Source organism: Narcine bancroftii, chromosome 3, assembly GCF_036971445.1.
Source record: "Narcine bancroftii isolate sNarBan1 chromosome 3, sNarBan1.hap1, whole genome shotgun sequence".
Taxonomy (NCBI): domain Eukaryota; kingdom Metazoa; phylum Chordata; class Chondrichthyes; order Torpediniformes; family Narcinidae; genus Narcine; species Narcine bancroftii.
This window is the reverse complement of record NC_091471.1, coordinates 210,569,368-210,588,961: the sequence shown is the minus strand read 5'-3', so window position 1 is coordinate 210,588,961 and position 19,594 is coordinate 210,569,368. Positions and strand designations below refer to the sequence as shown.

Here is a 19,594-nt window from a genome sequence, read left to right as displayed (position 1 = left end):
CAGGGTCTTTCATACAAATGTTGGGACCTCATGATACCCCTGTACAAGGTGTTGATGAGAACACACCATGTGCAGTTCTGGTCATCCAGCTATAGGAAGGGTGTCATTATGTTGGAAAGGTTGCAAAAGATATTCACTCAGATATTACTGAGACGAGAGTGTTTCACTTATTTTCCTAGAACATATGAGGCTGAGGGGTGACATTTTGGAGATACAGTATATTGAATCATGAAGACAAAGTTAAAATTCGCAGTCTTTTTCCCATGATAAATGGAAGAGTTTGAAGGCATAGGTTTAAGGTGAGAAGAAAGAGATTTGAAGAGGGACCTGAGAGGCAGCCTTTTTACTCAGATGGTGGTCCATCTCTGAACAAGCTACCAGAGGAACCTTTAGAAGCGGGTACAATTATGGTGTTAAAAAGAAATTTGGACTGAGAAATGGATGAGAGATAGAAGAATATGGACCAGATGGGACTAACCCAGAATGCCACATTGGTCAGCATGAACAAATGGGCCAAATGGCCTGTTCTTATGCAGTATGATTCCATTACTCTAAATCCTTGCATTAGTTTTGTATTCAAAATTACAGGGATAGTATTTCATTCCAACAAAGAAATGCAGTCTATTGACATGTTGCATGACAAGGTTCTTGCTTCACTCCCTCAGGGCAAAGAGGTAAAAGCAGAAAAACAAGTTTATTCACTGAAACAATATCACCTTCTTTTATCTTGAGGCAGCAATTGATATTATTCATTGCTTCTTTCATTCAAAACTACAATTTTCTGGTCTTTATTTTATATAATATTGTGCAATTTTTAAACTCCATATAGACTCCTGGAGACAATTATCACATGGAGCTGCCTTTCACGAACCTTGAAGTGGCTTTCATCTTGTTGGCCTTTGTGATTTTCTCGCTCTTCACTTTACTGTCAATCTATAGTAACCCAGAAGCGGAAATGACAGGTACTTTTGCTTATTTTTATAATGTTATACATTAAGCTGTTGTATGTCAATATTTCAGAGTCCGGGAGTTGAATGTTTATATAAGTTGCCATCTAATGAGAAACTAATACAAGGATAATCAGCTCATTATGAATTTTTTAAAAGCTGAGTGTTAATCTTATGCAAAAATGATTTATTTTTCCTCTAATGAAGCACTGTATTTTCCTGGACCGCTATTGACTGGAACAACTTTGGAAACTAAGAGAAAAAATGATACAGGTTCCTAATTTCTTACATAACACATTGCCAAAAATGCAAGTGTGTGTATATTAGATAATAATAGATGCTGGTTTAGTTAAATAACCTGGCAACATTTCCGACTGATTTTTGAATGAACTTTGCATTGTGTGACAGGCCACCAATAAGAACTGCAGGTGTGTTCCGTTTTAAATTATCTGACTTATCTAGCAATTCATGTACAACTTTTTTGCCTGGACACGCTTTACCCTCTTATAAGATCATAGGAACATACAGCATGGAAACAGGCCCTTAGGACCAGCTGATCCATGCCAACCGTGGTTCAGTAACATCCCTGGTGTCTGACACCTGAAGTATGGGGATTGGTAGATGCCTGATAAGTGTATCTTCCAGTTGCTTGAGACTCACTCTGACAATGTCTAACTAATACACTTGCATTAAGAATAAACAGTTTAAAAGACAAAGGACAAAAAATACTGTACTTACACTGAACAAACTTCACTTGCATGAACATAAAAAAAACTAAAACATTTTACTTTATTTTCATTCACATTCTTCGAAACATTTAACCTGCACTGCATCTACAGGTTGCTCCGCCTCCACGGACCCACCTTGAAGATGAACAACGACATTATACAGTAAAATCCCTATTATCTGGCATTCTTTTTTGTGAGGTTTTTTCAGTTGGTTGTTTTTCCAGACTCTTTTGTGTAGTCTTCCAAAGGCGCTATTTGCCTTGGCGAGTCTGTTGTCTATCTCATTGTCGATCCTTGCATCTGATGAAATGGTGCAGCCGAGATAGGTAAACTGGTTGACCGTTTTGAGTTTTGTGTGCCCGATGGAGATGTGGGGGGGCTGGTAATCATGGTGGGGAGCTGGCTGATGGAGGACCTCAGTTTTCTTCAGGCTGACTTCCAGGCCAAACATTTTGGCAGTTTCCGCAAAGCAGGACGTCAAGCGCTGAAGAGCTGGCTCTGAATGGGCAACTAAAGCGGCATCGTCTGCAAAGATAAGCGTATACAGAGCCGTTGTCATACCCACACTCCTGTTCGGCTCCGAATCATGGGTCCTCTACCGGCACCACCTACGGCTCCTAGAACGCTTCCACCAGCGTTGTCTCCGCTCCATCCTCAACATCCATTGGAGCGCTTACATCCCTAACGTCGAAGTACTCGAGATGGCAGAGGTCGACAGCATCGAGTCCACGCTGCTGAAGATCCAGCTGCGCTGGATGGGTCACGTCTCCAGAATGGAGGACCATCGCCTTCCCAAGATCGTGTTATATGGCGAGCTCTCCACTGGCCACCGTGACAGAGGTGCACCAAAGAAAAGGTACAAGGACTGCCTAAAGAAATCTCTTGGTGCCTGCCACATTGACCACCGCCAGTGGGCTGATATCGCCTTAAACCGTGCATCTTGGCGCCTCACAGTTTGGCGGGCAGCAACCTCCTTTGAAGAAGACCGCAGAGCCTACCTCACTGACAAAAGGCAAAGGAGGAAAAACCCAACACCCAACCCCAACCAACCAATTTTCCCCTGCAACCGCTGCAATCGTGTCTGCCTGTACCGCATCGGACTTGTCAGCCACAAACGAGTCTGCAGCTGACGTGGACTTTTTACCCCCTCCATAAATCTTCGTCCGCGAAGCCAAGCCAAAGAAAAAAAAAATCTGGCATTCAATCCACCAGAAACTCAAACAACTGGCAAAAAAACACCCCCCAAGGAAATAAATAAATAAATAAATAGGATGAATTATAAATAAAATTTTAAATAGAAGTTTAAAATTGTAAATGTTCTCCATACAACACACAACCCCTTGCGATCAAACATTCAGCTAGCACAGCATCACGATCATTCCCCATCCACAGCAGCTGCTTGAATAAAGTGTCAATAAAGTTGTGTTTCAATGAAATGGCTGGGCCCAGGATGAAGAGCCAGCCAATGCCATTCACCTCTGGGGCAACTCTCCCCGTGTCTCCCTATCCCTGATTGGTAAGAATCTTTATTTTGATTCGTATATTATTAAGTATATTAGTATCTGTAAACTTGGGGGAAAGGGATTAATTATGATGGTGGCACAGTTTGCGTAGCGGCTAGCACATCGTAGATACAGTGCTCATGAAACAGGTTTGAATTTAAATGAAGGTTGGTCGAAGCCTGTAGGTATAGGTAAATTGGGTTGCACTGAAGCCCTGACCGGGACACCTGAGTGGAAGTGAGTCAGGTTGTACTGAGGGCCTGAGCACAATACTTGCATGGAGTTGAGTCAGGTTGCGCCGAGGGTCTGACCGGGACACCAGGATGAAGAGCCGGTCAATGCTGCTCACCCAGTGTCTCCCTAGTAAGAGTCTATATTTTTATTAATATTAGGTATATTAGTAAGGCTTTATCTGTAAACTTGAAGGAGGGGGTTAATTATGATGGCAGTGTAGCAGGCCGAGCAACCGCGCAGTTAGATGGGCCAAATCATTGCACCAGTTGTCCGAAACAAGATGGACTGGGGCCCCCTTCCCTTCCGAGGAGAAGCCTGCAGTTGGTGACATGCATTGCCCGGGGACGGCGCCACTTCCTTGTTGCACGCTGCTGGACAGGAAGTGACGCTGCGACACAATGACATCATTTCCTAAGGCCAGCGGGCCCCTCACAGGAAGTGGGCAGTCCCCTTGAGCAGTGCAGAGGAATTCAAAAATAAAGTTCAGTTACTGGTTCACTTCATGCTGTGTGGACGTCTCTCATTTCGGTAGCGCTGCCATTAGCAGATCTTTACAAAGTCTTTGAAACCCACCTCGGCCGTGACAAAATGCAGGATGCTACTACTGCTACGGTTGCAAAGGCTGCGACCAACACTGTGCGTGTGCAGCATTTGCCGCCCTTCTGGGCAAATCAGCCCAGGCATTGGTTACAATTGGTCGAGTCACAGTTCCAGATCAGACGCATTGTCTCAGAGGATACTAAGTTCTGGCACATTGTTAGCACCATGGACGCCGCTACCGCAGCAAAAGTAAGCTCCTTCGTGGAAAGTCTTCCTATAGAGAGTAAGTATGAATATTTCCGGTGTTTCCTCCTCGATTCCTTGGAACTCAGCCAACACGAGTGCATCATCCACATCCTGAATATGCAAGGCCTGGGTGATTTGGAATCCCTCTGAGCTCATGCACAAAATGGTGGCCTTAGCAGATGGATACACAAACTGTTTCTTGTTCGAGGCCCTGTTCCTCTCCAAGCTACCGCTGCACATTTCTTCGGGCATATCCGACATAGATTTCAGCGCCACACACCTGGTAACCAAAGAAGCAAACAGACATTTCCGCACCTGGCAAAAGAGCTCCATACATGTGCAACCAATCTACGCCGTCAGCGCTGCCAGTTCAACCCCCCCCCCAAACCCGCTAGGCCCCCCAGCAGTAGCTGTGGTCCAACCACAATGTAATAAATGCTAAAGCAGAGCGATTACTGTTTCTACCACCACAGATGGGGCCATAACACCTCCATGTTCATACACCAATGCTAAGTCAAGTGCGGTGACGGGAAATGGAGAGACCACCAATGCTAAGTCAAGTGCGGCAACGGGAAATAGAGAGGCTGGTCGCCGATAGTAGCCTTGGCCTACTCTACCTCAGGGACCAGTGAACAGAGGGATTTCCTGGTCAACATTGATGCAGAGATAAGCCTCATTCCGCTAACGTATATTGAACTCAAACACAATCCCAACAGGTAGCCATTGGTTCTTCCATTCTGAGTTTCAGCACTTGCCTGGTCACAATCCACACCATGGACATAGTTTTCCATTGTAAGTGTATGATTGCGTCCGTGGGACAAGCCCTAATCGGAGCAGATTTCCTCTGGGCCACAAGCTTCTGGTGGAAGTGAACAGATACCATTTGGTCAATGCTTCCATGTTCCAGTCATACCCCCTTACTCTACAGCAATGTTCCTTTCTACTGTTAGGAATCCATGCTCTGGACCATAACAAATATGCCCTCCCACTGGTCAAGTACCTGTCACTATTGGCTCCCAACTTCCATGACACTAAACCAACACATGGCGTGGAGCACCACAATGAGACCACCTGGCCCCCAACGTACACATGGGTATGCCGCCTCCCACAGGATAAACTCCTTTAAGCCAAGTTTGCTGCCATGGAGGAGTTGTTATTGTCCACCACTCAAACAGCCCCTGGGCATCCCTGCTGCACATGGTCCAGAAGAACTCCAGCGGTTGGCACCGGTGTGGTGAGTGCAGGTGACTCAACGATGCCACCATCCCATGTAGATACCCCATCCCACACGTCCAGAATTTCGCCACGAGGGCCACTGGAATTTTTCCAAGATAGACCTCATCAAAGGGTACCAGATTCCGGTGCCTCCCAACAAAGTCCCAAAAACAGCCCATTATTACACCTTTTGGCCTTTTCAAGTTCCTTTGGATGACTTTTGGTCTAAAGAACACAGGCCAGATGTTTCAGCGTCTCATGGACATGGTTGGCAGGGACCTCAATTTCATCTTCGTCTACCTGGATGATATTCTCATCGCCAGCCCTGAAACCAGCACACACAGGACGCACCTGAGACGCCTTTTTGACAGGTTGCAGGAGTTCGGACTCACAGTGAACCTGGCCAAGTGCCAGTTCGACCTGAAAACTATCAATTTCCTGGGACACTGTATCACCCAAGAGGGTGCCACACCACCGCCGGATAAGGTGGAAGCCATCCAACGTTTTCTCAGGCCAAGCACAATCAAAGACCTACAAGAATTCTTAGGGATGGTGAACTTCTATCATCGTTTTCTCCTGGGAGAAAACCCTCATGCAACCCCTATTCGATCTCATCAAACTCGGTGACAAGGTGCTCCCCTGGACACACAAAACCGTTGAAGCATTCCAGGCAACCAAAGCCACATCTTTGGCCCATCCAGACTCTTCCTCCCCCTCAGCCCTTACAACAGATGCATCAGAGTGGTCGGCACGGTGCTGGAGCAGTGGATCGATGAACAGTGGCGCCCCCTGGCTTTTTTCACCAAGCATCTCCAGATACCATAACTCAAGTACAGTACGTTCCACCCCAAATTGTTGGCCCTGTACCTGGCAATACGACATTTCCAGTACATGTTAGATGGAAGGGTCTTTGTCGCCTACGCAGACCACAAACCACTCACCCATGCACTCAGCAAGGTTTCGGACCTGTGGTCAATGAGGCAACAAAGACACCTCTCCTACATTTATGAGTATACAATGAACATTCACCACATCGCAGACAAATCCAACGTGGTGGCTGACACACTGTCTGGACTGGCCATCACCGCTACCTCAGGAAGGCTCGATGTTGTTCAGCTAACCAAAGACCAAGCAAAGGATGCGGACGTCCAGGCCTAACGGACCTGAAGGTTAGCAATTTCTGTCCTACACCGGGTAGCCCAACTTTACTATGCAACATGTCCACAGATTTCCCCAGACTCATCCTACCCATGACCTGGCGGCGGGAGGTGTTCGACCAAATACACAGTCTGTCATATCCTTCCATAAGGTCCACGGTCCGCCTGCTGTCTGACAAGTTCGTGTGGCACGGCCTCCACCACGATCTATCACTGTGGGCTAAGACTTGTTTATACTGCCAATGCACCAATGTGCACACCAAAGCCCCTCTCCAGAACTTCGACCGGTGCAGTGCCGTTTTGACCATGTGCACATGGACACTGTTGGCCCGCTCCCCGTGAGCCGAGATGTGTAGTATTTATTCACAGTAATCGACCAATTTACCTGTTGGTAAAGCGATACCACTGCCCACATGTGAGACAGAGAATTCCACCAGAGCTTTTTAGTCCACTTGGATCACATGCTTTGGAGTCCAGTCCAACATCACCTCGGACCGAGAGGCCCAGTTCATGTCATTGCTCTGGTTCAACCTAGCCAAGTTCTGTGGCAGCCAGTTACATCACACCATGGCCTTCCATCCTCAGGCAAACAGCCTCATCGAACGTTTCCACCGCCACCTGAAAGCAACCCTGAAAGCTCAACCACATGGACGAACTCCCGTGTGTGCTGTTTTGAATTTGCACAGCACCAAAAGAAGACCTACCAGCTTCATCAGCCGAGATGGTGTACGTCTTCCCGCTTACCATCCCAGGGGACATTCACTTCAACCTTCCCGGCAAACAACCCAGTGCTCTAGACACCCTCCAGCGATAGGGGGAACAAACAAGTAGACAGAAACCTCTGCCACCTTCCCAACAGGGCTCTCCACCCTGCCACGTCCCGGCAAACCTCCAATCCACCAAATTCATTTTTGTGCAGAGTTCAGCAAGCGATACCCCTACAATGGCCCTACAAAGACCCATTCAAGGTGTTGCAGGGTGATGGTATCGTTTTCACCTTGGACGTTGGCGGGCAACAGGACAGGTTCACTATCGTCCAGCTCAAGGCAGCACATCTGGACTCAAACCAGCCTGCCCCAGATCCCCAGGTCAGACACAGAGGCTGCCCGCTCAAAGACAGTACGGTAACTTGCTTAAAGGGTGGCAACAATTCTTGGGGGGGGGGGGAGGGTGTAGTGGGCCGAGCAACCATGCAGTTAGACAGGCCAAATCGCCGCTCCAGTTGTCTGACACTAAATGGTGCGGGCCCCCCTTCCCAAGGAGAAACCCGCGGTTGGTGACATGCATTGCCTGGGGGAAAGTGCCACTTCTGTGTTGCGCGCCGCTGGACAGGGAGAGATGCCGCAACGCACTGATGTCACTTCCTAAGGCCAGCGCGCCCCTCTCAGGAAGTGGGCAGTCTTCTCAAGCAGCATGAGTAATTCAAAATAAAGTTCAGTTACTGTGTGGACATCTCTCATTTCAGTAGCGCTGCCTTTAGCAGACGTTACAGCAGCATGGTTAGCGTAGCTACATTTTGCATAGTCTTTTGTCTTTTAAAAGGTGTATTTTTAATGCAGGTGTATTAGTTAGCCATTGAAAGAGTCTCAGTCAACCGGAAAATTTGCATTTCCAGCATCCGCGATCCCTGTAAGTGCTGGATAATGGGAATTTTACTGTAGATAATTAACCCCCCTCTTCCCCCCCGGGGGACTTGTACCAAGCAAAGATAAGGAGTCACTTTAAGAGAGTCTCTCCAATGGCGAGCGCCATCAACCAGCTCTTCATCCTGGGCGATGGCATTTTATTCAAATATAACTTTATTCAAACAGCTGCTAGGAGCAAAGCACGACCAAGGGACTCCACTGGCTGAATATTTGCTTCTTTCTTCACCAAATGTTTATGTGTTACTTCTGAGAACATTTGCTTTTACAATTTTAAACTAATGTATGTTTTTTACCTATTATTTTATTCTTTTTTAATTATTTATTTTCCTTTTTTTTTGCTGGTTGCTTGAGGCTGGTTGTTTGAATTCTGGATACCAGGGCTTTTACTGTATTATCTACACTTGTCCCACCTGCCCTTTTAAGGCCCACATCCTTCTATGCCTTTTTTCTCCAAGTACCTGTGCAAACACTTTTTAAATGTTGTTATAGTGTCTGCCTCCACTCACCACAGCCCTTTGTGTGAAAGACTTCCCCCCCAGATGTCCTTTAAATTTCTCCTCTTCTTAAATCTGTGCCCTCTAATTTTAGACTGCCCTTGTCCTGGGAAAAAAGATTTTGATTATCTGTCCTATCTGAGTTCTATCTAAGTTCTGCAAGGTTACCTCTCAGTCTCCTATATTCCAGTGAGAATAAACCTAGCCTATCATCCAATCTCTCCTTATATCTGCAACCCTCTTGGACCTTAATTGAGAAAAGTGGTAAAATATAATAAATGTGAGTGGATGTTGGAATTTTTTGTTTACAAAACCAAAATATACATAGGGGAGGAAGTAATGTTTCAGGACAGAGGGTTTTGGTAACATCCATCTGGAACATTTCATTTTGATTTGAGGCACTGTATCACTGGAAGGATTGTTTACTGAACTCTGTTTCCCACTGAGGCTTTTTTTTACAATTGTCAGTCTTTTTCTTTTTCTAATATTTTGTGTCCATTCTAAAAACTACGGATATTAAGCAGACATCATAAAATTAACCCTACCAACCATGTGATGGTACACCTCCAAATTGTCTCACTGAGATTTTCATTGCATGCTCCAATTGTACTGCTGGTCTTGGTTCCTGGCCTTAGAGTCATGACCAAATTTCAAGACTCCTTTATTATCATGTAATTCATGGTAGAAAAGATAAAACATAAGGTCGCAAAGGTGTTTTTTTTTAAACTTTATTTAAAAGATATGTAAAAAGTATAATATACAATCTAAATATTCAAACAAATTAATTTTACAAAGATTTATATATAAAGAAAAACAAAACATAACAAAGATAAAAAAAGAAAAATAAACCAAATTTAAAAAAAGAAAAAAAAACCCTTCCCACCTCCCAACCCTTCAGCTAGCTCCCTTAAGGGGAGCCAAAAAATATAAATCATATATATGTTAAAAAAAAATTATAAATGTTAATAACAGCTCAAAATACATCCAATTGCATATATTTCAAATACGGAGACCACTTATCAACAAAAAAAGAATAATTATCATGTAAATTATAAGTTATTTTTTCCATAACAATACAAGCTTTCAATTCATTATGCCAGCATATTATATTAATTTCTACATCATCTTTCCAAGTACTAGCAACCTATTTACGTGCTACCGATAACACCAAACGTACAAAACCAATTTGAACTTTATCCAAACCCATTCCCCTTAATGAATACAAATTTCCCAATAAAAAAAATTGTTGTATCCAAAGGTAGTTTAAAATTATACAATTTTTCCAAAACTAATTTTATTTCTTGCCAAAATGGTTGGACTTTCACACAAGTCCAAACAACATGTAAAAAAGTACCAGTATCAGCATCTGAATTACTAAACCCATTTTTTTTTTTTACTTTTCCGGGGTCAAATACAATTGATGTAAAAAATTATAATTGACCATACCATATCTTACATTAGTCAATTTAATTACATTGTCCTGACACATGTTTGTCCAATTATCTTCAGGAAAAGTAAACACTAAATCAGTTTCCCATTTAAGTTTATATTTTTCCCAATCTGGTTTATCCATATTGTCCTGTAATAAATTATACATAACTGAAACATAACCCTTCTTTGGTATAGTAGAAGTCAAAGATTCAAATTTTGACGAAGTAGGTAACTACATCTCTCTACTATAATTATCTTTTACCAAAGCCCTAAGCTGATAATACACAAATAAAGAATTTAAAGGTATTTCAAATCATTCTCTCAAATGGATAAAAGAAAGAAATTGTCCCTCTACAAAACAGTCCTGTATTGTCTTTATACCTTTAAAATTCCAAATCTTTAAATAACTATTAAACATTGAAAAAAGGAATAAGCTGATTTTTCGACCCTAAATTACTATTTTTCATCCAAATCTTTAATAAATGTTTCAGTATTGGTATATCATATTCCTGTAATAAAATCAAGTTTCAACAGAATATAGATTCATGTATCTCCATTCTAGGTAGACATGATATCTCCACCTTAGCCCAACTAGGAGGTTGATCCAAATCCATCAGTCTACTAATAAACTTCAGCTGAGCTGCCTCATAATAATTTTGAAAATGTGGCAGTTGTAAGCCACCTAATGCATATTTCCAGTTTATGCAACACTACTCAAGCTAATTTACCTTTCCACAAAAACTCCCGTACTGCTTTATTCCAATCCTGAAAAAAACTCTTTGAAAGTAAACAAGGTATTGATTGAAATAAATATTGAATTCGAGGAAAGATATTCATCTTAATACAATTAACACGTCCAATTAGAGTTAATGGGAGATCTTTCCATTTAGTTAAGTCTGCTTTAATCCGCCTCAGTATAGGTACATAATTTAATTGATATAACGATTGATAGTCATTGTCAACAAACACACCTAAGTATTTGATTTTATTCGTCCATCTTAATTTTGTGATATTTTAAAATTCAGAATAATCTTCTACTCCAATTGGCAAAATTTCACTTTAGTTAACTTTATATCCTGACAATTCTCCAAATTTTGATAAACACTTCTGTAACTCTTTCAATGATCTCTCAGGCTCTATCAAATATATCAACACATCATCTGCAAATAAATTAATTTTATATTCTTCATCCTTAATCCTCATCCCTCTAATATCCTCATTTTGTCTAATAGCCTGTGCTAACTGTTCTATAGCCAATGCAAATAGGGCTGGCAACAATGGGCAGCCCTGACAAGTTGATTGAATCAATTTAAAAGGTGAAGTTGTCTGTCCATTTGTCACCACCCTAGCAATCGGATTCATATATAAGGCCATATATATTTCAACAATTCCAACAGGAATTGCTGGATAGTAACCAGGGGAGGAATCCTAAGCACTCAATGAATGATGCCTCACCAACTGAGTTCTCATTCTTTGTTCTTATTTTCTTTATTTTTTCAATGCAGGTGTGTTTTTTCATTTTGAAATCTAGTCACTGCTGTAATGTAATACAGTTCATATTTAATGAATCTGCTTAGAAAGAGAACCACATCCATTCATCTCTGTAAACAAAAGTAATTTGAACAAAATACTTCCTTGAATAGATCATAAAACTCAATGTTGTTTCTCTAACATAGTTAATTCCTTCCAGCTTTTAGTTCCCACGTTGATTTTAACTTGTGAAAATGGATTTTCACAAGTTCACAGTTATTTTAGACAGAAATTATTGCTTTGAAATTGTCCTGTTGCATTAAATGGAAATGAGCCTGATAATCAACCGTTTTCTTTTCCTTTTTGGATGATTACACCAAATATTGAAAGATCTTTCTAAAATGTATTAGATTAGAAAACAAATTATTCTTTGATAAATTTGTTCATCAGTTTAGTTGCATGTCTCGAGAATCTGATGTTACTTATTTACAAGTGTGTGAGATAATGGATCATGTTACTGCTTTAGATATTGAACTGAGTATTCACAAGCCCTGTAATATTTGGAACATTTCACTTTGCCTTATATTGTTCTATTGTCACATATACCTGCAACATGACTTATTCCACTCAGAGACTTGTGAGGAGCAAAAACATGTTTTTATTAGCTTACAATCAATGGCTGATATCTACAATAGTCTTCAGGTGAATCTGAGGTAAGGTGGGAAAACCAGGGTTTATAATGGAATAGGTGGGGGCAGAGCCAAAGGAGGGGCCAGCCACCTGAACAATACACAGACAGTGAATTTCTGTTCATTGCATTCACCCCTTCCTTCAGAAGAGAACCTGCGGGTGAAAAAAAGAGACCATACCTTCAAAACAACTATAATTTACAAATATTTAAATGTCTCGAGGTTTAGTTATTCTGATTGAATGCATCAGTACTGGTAAACTTTGGATTTCCAGAACTTTCTGGACTACCTGCAGTGCTGGGTTACTGGGTCTCGAGCCATGTCATCCAGAACCATGGGTGGGGTATTTGGTGGTTCCTGGCTTGTTTGAGGCATTGGATCCTCAGTTCTTGAAGGTCCAGGTCTCTGATCGAGACGGTCTCCTCTCTGCCGTCAGGGTATGTCATGTAGGCATATGTTGGGTTGGCGTGCAGCAGGTGCATCTTCTTGACCAGTAGATCTGTCTTACTCCTTCTCACCTGCCTTCTTAGCAGGACTAGCCTGGTGCCATTAGCCGAGAGAGTGGTCCCTGACATTGATTTCCTTGAGAATGTGAATATTAGCTCATGAGGAGTTGCAGTGCAGAGAAGCGACCTTATGGAGTGGAGCGCGGTGGGTAGGACGTCTTGCCGGCATGAGACCAGAAAGCTCATTTCATGGCCTTCCAAACCATTGTGTTCTCCTTCTCAACTTGTCCATTCCCCCATGGATTGTAGCTAGTTGTCCTGTTTGAGGCAATACGAGCAGATACTGGTGTAGCTCTTCTCTCATAAATGATGAGCCCCGGTGGCTATGGATGTAGCTGGGATATCGGAACAAGGTGAAAATAGAGTGCAAGGCCCTGATGACCATGGGGGTGGTCATGTCTGGGCAGGGGATGGCGAACGGAAAACTTGAATACTCATTGATAATGTTAAGAAAGTATAAATTTCCATTAGTGGAAGGGAGGGTTCCCTTGAAATCGTCTCTGAGTCATTCGAAGGGGCAGGATGCCTTTATCATGTGCATTTTTTTGGGATAGTAGAAGTGCAGTTTGCACTCAGCACAGACTTGGTAGGACCTGGTCATTTTCCTGATGTCCTCAATTGAGAAGGGCATGTTGCGTGCCTTGACGAAATGAGCATTGCAAGTGATGCCTGGGTGGCAAAGCTCATTGTGCAATGACTACAACTGGCTAGTGTGTGCAGAGGCACAGCTTTCTCATGACAGGGCATCTGAGGCTCATTGTGAATTGATAAAGCTATCTGTCTGCCTCAAACGCTGTGTAAGAATGGTCCTCAGAACAGATCGGTAACTGATGGTATGCAGCTTTCAGGTCGATGGTTGAATCGACCTGATATTGCGCAATTGTGTTTACCATGTCTGAACTTTGAGGGAGGGAGTATGTGTTCAGGAGTGTGAAGCAATTAATTGTTTAGCCTAGGCTTTGCTCCCCCTCGCAAGACTACCACCTAGGCTCAGCTCAATTATCTTTTCTTTAAGCTGCCGCTGAATTTCAACTCTAATAAGTTCCTGGTCCCCCACCCTGAACCGTCTGCTGTTTGTGGCTGTCGGCTTGCAATCAGAAGTCATGTTCGGAAACAGTGGGGGGGGGGGGGAAATATCAATATTTAGGGAGGAGAGGCCGCATGTAGTGACCAGCTTTGGGACTTTTTGTTCTACACCATGATTGGAGTAAGTTTGCCAGAGTACTCCATGGACATGCTTTTAAGGTGACACAGGAAGTCCAGGCCCAGCAACACAGAAGCACACAAATCCTTTAGTACATACAATCATAAATAAATCCCCCCCCCCACCCTTTTACAATTAGGTGTACTATACAATACCCCTGGATAGTCGCCAAGTACAATTGCAATACTAGGTAAATATGATAGTCCATCAGATAAACCTTGAAATTGTACTGCCAGGTAGTTGCAGAGTTTATAAAGCTCTCAGTGGAGCCACTGTTTATCAAACAATCAGTCAAGTGTCTGTTTACCCTCACTTCCATCATCGAATTATTCAATTGGTGGGGTACTTTCTGATCCAGGACGACCGAGGCCAGCACTCCGGGAACCATATTACTCCCTTGTTGATGTTGACCCTTTCATCTTGAATCAAGGGCCTGGGAGATGGCATCAACCATGAGGCATGATGGCTGCCATTTCTTAACTTCTGGTGGCAGGTCTCGCCATGAGGCACAACCAGATGGTGGTAGCATGGGGAGGCCGGGGCGGTGCTTCAGGATTTGGGCACAGTTCATACGCTGAATGGGGGGAGGGGGGGGTCGGTCGCACACTCGGTCGCCCTCTTTGGGTTCCCCCTTGGCCCAGCAGACTTTTGCCCTGTGCCCCCACTTACTGCATCCTGAACACACGGCATCCTTTGCGGGGCATGTTGCATGGGAGGTGTTTAGTCTGCCCACAGAAGTAGCGTCCCTGGTTGTGTGTGGCCACTGCAGTTGGTACCGAGGCTGCCAGCGCCACACAAATCTGGTCTTCTGGAAAGGTACCACTTTCACTTAAATTTCATCATCAGTTGTTGTAAAGATGCTAAATTTTGTTGGATAAAAAGATCGTTAAAAATGTTAATATTCATTTTCATCGAATTAATACAGCCTATCATAGAGAAAGTGTTGACTATCCAGAGAGTATTATGTTAGTCTGATTAAATAAAACTACAAAATTTTCTTTAAAGATGTTTTCTAAATTCTTAGTTGTCTTAATGCCTAGATATTTAAATTGATCTTTCACTATTTTAAAAGGATAATTAGAATATTGAATAAGTGGGCCTTTTAGTGGTAATAGAACCATTGTTTCTGCCTATTCTTGCCCCACCAAACTTATCTCTTCATAAAGAGACTCCAACCTGTCTCCCCTTCTACAGTCCCTTTCCACTTATATCCAGGGCAGCCTCAAGCCCTCTATCATTTTAACTACTTTCTATTCCAGACCCCAACCACCTCATCTTCACTATGGCTATCCAGTCTCTAAATGCCTTCATTCACAATCAGGAAGGTCTTCAGCCCCCTGCTGTTTTCAACAAAAACATTGCCAAGTTCCTTCCATTAATACCCCCATCTTCTGAGCTGAACTCATTCTTATCCTCAATAATTTCAATTGCTCCCTTTCTTTACAAAGCTGCAGTGTAGTCTTGGGCACCTGCATGGCCCATAGTGATACCTGTCTTTTCTTTGGCTACAAGCACCACTCTGAATTCTTTCCTGCTACATCACGATTGTATTATTGGCGCTTCCTGCACTCATCAATCTTTGCTCCAGATTTCCACCCCACCCTCAAGTTCATTTGAATTATCTCTGACACCTTTCCCTTTTCTAGATTTCTCTGTCTTAACCTCAGAAGACAAACTATCACCCAATATCTACTGTAAATCCAATAACCACCACAGATTGACGACAACCCTCCCACCTGTCTCCTAAAGGTCGCAGTCCTTTTCTGTTTGTTTCTTTGTTTTCACCACATCAGTTCTTGAGATGATGTTTTCCACTTCAGAAATTCTGGAATGTCCTCCCTCTACCAGTTGAAGTCTTCAAATGCATTTCCTGGACGTCTGCTCTCATCCTTCCCTTCTCCAGTCTGATCGGAGCTAAGCATTCCCTTCGACCTCACCTTTCACCCCACTAGCATTTTACCTTGCACCCTACCTTTCACTCCATGAGCCTCCACGGCCACATGTCATTCTTTGCTATTTCCGCCAGCTACAATAGGATCCCATCACTAGTCACATCTTAGAGTAAAACATGAAAGTCTCCAGACGCAGTGCTGGTGAATCCCAATAGGTCAAACAGCATGCATCTTCCACCCTCCATTTTACTTTCCACAGGGTTTACTCTCTCTGTGACTCTCTGGATCACTCATCTCTCCTCACCCACTCCTACCATCCCCTGACATTACCTCCCCCACAACACTTATTCCAACACCTCTTCCCTCATCACCATCCAGGGACTGAATGCCCAGGTGTGATAGATATTCATGTGCACTTCCTCTTATCAGTTGCATTCAATTCTCTTGGTGTGGCCTCCTCTACATCAGTGAGAACAAGTGTGGGCGAGGTGACTATTTTGTCGAACACCCATACTTTGTCTGCAAAGACCACTTTGCATGTTATTTTATACTCTCTTTCCTATTATCAGACTGACCAGCTTATCTTTTGCCTTCTACTCTGCCAGAATAATGTGAAACGTCAACTAGAAGAATATCTCATCTTATGGCCTTAAGACATTGGAGTGGAAAAAGGGTATTCAGCCCATCGAGTCTGTCCCGCCATTCAATCATGAGCTGATCCATTTTTCCACTCAGCTCCACTGCCCAGCCTTAATTTAATTTAATTTAGACATACAGCATGGTAAAAGGCCATTCAATCCATGAGTCTGTGCTACCTGATATACACCCCATTAACCTACACCCCCAATATGTTTTGAACAGTGGGAGAAAACCAGATCTCCGGGGAAAAACCCATGCAGACGGGGGAGAATGTACAAACACCTTACAAACAACGCGAGATTTGAACCCCCATCCCGATTGCTGGCGCTGTAAAGGCGTTGCGCTATCCACTACACCAACCGTCAACCATGCCACCCCTTCTCTGCATAACCTTTGATGCCCTGGCTAAACAAGAACCTATTAATTTCTACCATAAATACACTCCACAACCACCTGTCATAACAAATTCCACAGATTTATCACCCTCTGAAGAAATTCCTCCACATCTCTGTTCTAAGCAGCATCCTTTAATGCTGAAGTTGTGCCCTCTTGTCCTAGACACTTTCACTATGGGAAACAACCTTTCTACATCCACTCTGTCCATGCCTTTCAACATTTGAAATAATTCACCCCTCATCTCCTAAATTCTAACAAATAGAGGCCAAGAGCTAACAAATGATCCTCATATAATTCTTTCATTCTTTGAAATTTCTCTAATGTCAGCACATCCTTTCTTAAATGAGGAGCCTAAAACTGCTCAGAATACCTCAGGTGAGGTGTCACCAAGTGCCTTATAAAGTCTCAATATCACATCCATGCTCTTATACTCTCTTCCTCTTGAAATTAATACCAGCATTGCATTTGCCTTCTTCACCATTGACTCAACATGCAAGTTTACCTTCAGGCTATCCTGCAGGACACACAGGTCCCTTTTCATCTGGATATTTTCAAATTTCTCCCCATTTAAAAAATAATGTGTTCCTTTTATCTACCAAAGCTTCCACTTGTGTATGTTGTGTAAGCTGCGAACCAATGATATGAACATTTGATTTATCAATTTCAGAAAACTCACACCCACTGGGTTCCTTTCCCACTCATACCTGATACCTTCTCCCCCGGTTCAATCACCCATTGTTCATCTTTTCCACCCATCTCCCATCAGCACTGATCTATGAACTCCTCCCACCCCTTCTCCACCTGACTCCATCTGCCCATCATTCCCCATCTCACCTGGTTCCAGCGACCAGCGCAAACCCATTTCTAGCACTTACCTCTTTAAACTGGTTACCTTTCCTGTACACTCACTGTCCTGAACATGATCACCATCCAAAACGTCAATCTCTCCTTTGTCCCCATAGATGTTACATGACCAAGTAAATTCTAATAGCAGTCTCTTGTATCTTATGAGTTTAAATTAATTATTTTTTCTTTTATTCATTTTTTTAATAATTTGGTCTGACCCATTCACAAATTGCTGGTTTGTTTTATTGTCAGTTACAAAGAGCTTAACTAATTTTGTCTCATATTTTGAGACAGGCAGTCCTTTGTATCTAACCAGGACTGAATAGAAATGAGACCATTAAATTTCAACACAACTGGTCTGCAGTATTGATTGTGCACCATGTAACTGTCCACCCAGTTCTCATTTATCTAATCTGATAAGTATAACCTATCCTTTTCACCCTTGTGTATAGTTTAGCCGCCTTAAATTATTCATGACACCCACCTCAGCTACTTGTAGCAATGAATCCCAGATTTTTGCCAGTCTTCTGAATTCCCTTTTGAGTTATTGGTGACTATCTTATGGTCTGCAGTTTTGGTGTCTCCTGAAATTATGTCACCTTATGAAAATATTTCATCATTTTAGGTGAGGTTACCCCTTATCTTTTTCTAGAGGAAAGATTAATTTTCTCTTGAAAATTCTCTTCACCTGGAAACTCTTCCAGTACTTCTCGATCTATTTTAAAGCGCATCGAACCCTGTACGAGCTCAAAAAAAGACCTCTGTTTGTCCATTCTGCTCCTTTCAAAATTTATTCCAATATTCTATTTTTATTAACCCGAGTCACTAGTTTCAGTGATTCATGTACTGAGCTAACTTACCAAACCTCGTCCTGATCTTCAATACGTAATACAAATTGCTAAATAAAAAAAATGCTAAAAATATTGTGTCAATTCAGACAAAGTAACCTGATTTTACGACAATAAATGCTGGCCTTGCCAATGATATTCAGATAATTTTTTTTTCCCCCAAGGTAGGTGAGTCTAAAACTAGTACTGTAAGCGTAGATTTAAGGTGAGACTGGAAAGATTTAAAATGCATCTGAGGGGCACTTTTTCCATATATATGGAACAAGTTGCCAGAGAAAGTGGTGAGATCGGTACAATTGCAGTGTTTGAAGGACATTTAGAAAGAGACATGGATACAGTGGTGGATTAACCATTAGACTGGGAAGGCTGAAGCCCAGGGGCCCAACATCAAACAGCAATAGAAATAAGAGATACGATGATAGAAATGTTACTTTAACTATGCCAAAGGGAATTAAGCTACAATATTAAAAGTATTTAAAAATTTCAACAATTTGTAGCTTTCAACGATCCTGGCATTTGGCTTTCACCCATTCATTGAATTAAAAAAACAGCAGGCCCACTCGCGACAACAGCTCAGTGTGGGATCAGTTGCCGTCTTCGTTACACTCATAATCCCACATGCAACTGGAACCGCTCTGTCTGTTCCGGAGCCAGGGAAACACACATGCCTGTCGTCACTTGCATTCCATCTGGGACTATGTACCCAATTGTCATTATAGCGTTAATTCCAACAATTGTAATCATAACGCAGGGATATATAAATAACCCGTACACTTCAGTTTGATGTGATTTGGCCATCATGTATCATGCTTCTTTGAAATAAATATAAGATAAAATCCATGAGTCAAGGGCTCAGGGGCCCCTCCCCTTCACGCTTCCCATTGGCCGGGCCGGAGCTGAGGTTGTTTTTCATTGGCTTGCTGCCTGGTCCATCATCAGATGGCCGGTGATATGCATCCGCTGT

General features: G+C 42.7%; 1 long non-coding RNA gene across 3 annotated transcripts in view; it reads left to right on the top strand.

Moving 5' to 3' along the window:
* The window catches only part of LOC138758093 (uncharacterized), a 58,257-nt gene extending 57,405 nt beyond the window's left edge, over nucleotides 1–852 (top strand). For all 3 annotated transcript variants that reach the window (XR_011354136.1, XR_011354137.1, XR_011354134.1), the window contains one exon: nucleotides 830–852. This is a non-coding gene — a long non-coding RNA (uncharacterized lncRNA). The remainder of the gene's footprint in view (nucleotides 1–829) is intronic.
* The last annotated feature ends 18,742 nt before the right edge of the window (nucleotides 853–19,594 follow it).